A 3,274-nucleotide genomic window follows, 5' to 3' on the forward strand; every position below is an offset into this window, starting at 1 on the left:
CTTAGTCTGATTGCTGTTCGCCCGTGTCGCCTTCCTGTGCACCCACCCCGGCTGGGGTACGGCTCCCAGCACATCCCCCTGCCCAGTAAGGAACACAGGCTGGGCCACTCACTGGTCCCATTTCCAGCTCCAGCTCTGGCACAATCCCAGCCTGCCCAACCACAGAGCCCTACCCTATCAGAAAGGAGACTGGGGTTATTTTCTCTTCTTTCTTTGGCTAATTTCTTATATCTCCTTATCCCCACAGGACAGTCCCCAGCTTTACAGCAAAACCCAATTCTATTTCTAGGCCCTTGGGCAGTAAGGAACACAGGAAGGGCCACTAAATAGCCCCAGACCCATCTCCAGTTCCAGCCTCAGCCTAGTTCCCCAAACCCCAGAACCCCATCCCCCCACCATTACAAAGTGCAGCCTTCAGCTCTCCAACAGAGCAGAATTCCATCTCTAGCCCCCCTGGAAAGACAGCCCCCAGCTCTCAAGCATAGTGTAGGTAGTTCTGTCTCCAGCCTCCAGGCCAGTAAGGAAAACGGAGGCACAGCTGGACGCAGCTCCAGCTCCAGCTCCAGCCCACTCCACCAACCCATGAGACCCTCCTGATGGAAAGGACAGGCCCCAGCTCTCCAGCAAAGCCCAGTTTCATCTCCAGCCCTCTGGCCAGACAACACGATCTCTCCAGTAGAGCACATTTCCATCTCCAGCACCCTGGGCAGTAAGGGACGCTGAGGCAGGTCCACTTTCTTGCCATGTCCCCAGCTTCAGCTCCAGCCCCAGACCAGCTCCCCCAAGCCTAGAACCTCTCCTGTCAGAAAGGGCAGTTCCCAGGTCAATAGCAGAGCCCAGTTCCATCTTCAGTCCACTGGCCAGTAAGGTGCAGAGAGGCAGGACCACTCACTGGCCCCAGTCCCAGCTCCTCCAAACTGAGAGACCACCCCTATGAGAAAGGACAGACCCTAGTTCTCCAGCAGAGCCCAGTTCCATCTCCAGCTGCCTGGCAAGTAAGGGAAACTGAGTCAGGTCCACTCACTTGCCACAGCCTCAGTTCCACCTCTGGACACAGCCAGGCTTCCCCAACCCCTGAGCACCCCCTGCAATAAAGGACAGCCTCCAGCTCTCCATCAGAGCCCAGTTCCATCTCCACAGCCCTGGACAGACAGCCTCCAACTCTTAAGCAGAACCCAGTTTTATCTCCAGCCCCCTGGTCAGTAAGGGAAATCAAGTCAGGGATACTCACTGGCCCCAGCCACAGCTCAGCTCTGGCCCCAGCCCCGCTTCCCCAACTGCAAGACCCCAGCTGTCATAAAGGATAGCCTCCACTTCTCTAGCAGAGTCCAGTATCATCTCCATGCCCCTGACCTGTAAGGAACACTGACACAGGTCCACTCACTGGACCCAGTCCTAGCTCTAGCTCCAGCCCCATCCCAGCTCCCACAACTACAGACACCCCCATCAGAAAGAAGCTCCCAGCTCTCCTGCGTTCCATCTCCATCCCTCTGGCCAGTAAGGGACACTGAGGCAGGGCCAGTCATTTGCTCCATGCCCAGCTAGAGCTCCGGACCCAGCCCAGATGCCCCAACTCCAGAACTTAACAATGTAAGGTAGACTATTTTTTTTTTCTCTTCTTCTTTCTCTAATTTCCTACTTCTCCTTAACCCACAGAAATGTTTCATCTCCAGCCTCCTGGCCAATAAGGGAAATCAAGACAGGGATACTCACTGCCTCTAGCCACAGCTCAGTTCTAGACCCAGCCCAGCTGCCCCAACCCCAGAAGACCCTGGCAAAAGGACAGCCCCCAGCTCTCCAGCAGAGCCCAGTTCCATCTCAAGTCCCACCATGGCCAGTAAGGGACACTGAAGCAGGGCCACACACTGCCCCTAGCTCCAGCTCCACTCCAGCCCAGCTCCCCCCAACCCTAGAGCTGCCCCATCAGAAAGGACAGCTCCCAGCTCTCCAGCAAAGCCAAGTTCCATCTCCAGTCCCTTGGACAGACAGCCCTCAGGTCTCCGGCAGAGCCCAGTTCCATCTCCAGCCCCCTGACCAGCAAGGAACACTGAGGCAGGGCCAGTCACTGAACCCAGTCCCATCTCCATCACTGGCCCCAACACAGCACCCCCAACCACAGAGACCTCCCCCATCAGAAAAAGAGCATTTTTTTTTTTATTTCTCTTCTTCCTCTTTCTATTGTTAAATTCCCACTCCTACTACCCCCACAGGGCAACGCCCAGCTTTCCAGCATATCCCAGTTCTATCTCCAGCCTCCTGGCCAGACATATCCCATCTCTCCAGCAGAACACATTTCCATCTCCAGCATCCTGGGCAGTAAGGGACACTGAGGCAGGGCCACTTTCTTGCCATGTTCCCAGCTTCGGCTCCAGCCCCAGACCAGCTCCCCCAACCCCAGAACCTCTCCTGTCAGAAAGGACAGTTCCCAGGTCAATAGCAGAGCCCAGTTCCATCTTCAGCCCACTGGCCAGTAAGGTACACAGAGGCAGGGCCACTCACTGGCCCCAGTCCCAGCACCAGCTCTGGCCCCGGCCAGCTCTCCCAACCCCAGAGCCCAACCCTGTGAGAAAGGACTGACCCCAGCTCTCCAGCAGAACCCAGTTTTATCACCATCCTCCTGGCCAGTAAGGGACACTGAGATAGGGCTACAAACTGGCCACGGCATCAGCTCCATCTCTGGTCACAACCCAGTTCCCCTAACCCCAGAACCACTCCCCATGTCAGAGGGGACAGCACCCAGGTCTCCAGCAGGGCTGAATTTAATCTCCATCCCCCAGGTGTAAAGGATACTGAGGCAGGACCAATCACTGGCCCCAGACCCAGCTCCAGCTCTGACCCCAGACCAGCACCCCTAACCCCAGAGCTCTCTCCCTGTGAGAAAGGGAAGGCCCCAGCTCTCCAGCAGAGACGTGTTTATCTCCAACCTCCTGGCCAGTAAAAGACACCGAGGCAGAGTCACTCACTGTCCCCAGACCCTGCCCCAGCACTGGCTCCAGCCCCAGCCCAGCTCCTCCAACCCGAGAGCACCCTCATCAGAAAGGACAGCTCTCAGGACTACAGCAGAGCCCAGTTCCACCTCGAGCCCTTTGGACATACAGCCCCCATCTCTCCAGCTGAGCCCAGTTTTGACGGGGCCATGCAGACAACACAAACTGGTAAAGAGGCTGTCTCCCATGGCCTGACTGGGAAGAAACGGCAAGACAAGGCCAGCGGTTTACTAACTCTCCTTGTGTCATTTTACTGGCCTATAGTTCATTTCTCTGCCGTGAGTTTT

The sequence above is a fragment of the Tupaia chinensis genome, unplaced genomic scaffold (genome assembly GCF_000334495.1).
Source record: "Tupaia chinensis unplaced genomic scaffold, TupChi_1.0 Scaffold143612_1, whole genome shotgun sequence".
Lineage (NCBI taxonomy): Eukaryota > Metazoa > Chordata > Mammalia > Scandentia > Tupaiidae > Tupaia > Tupaia belangeri.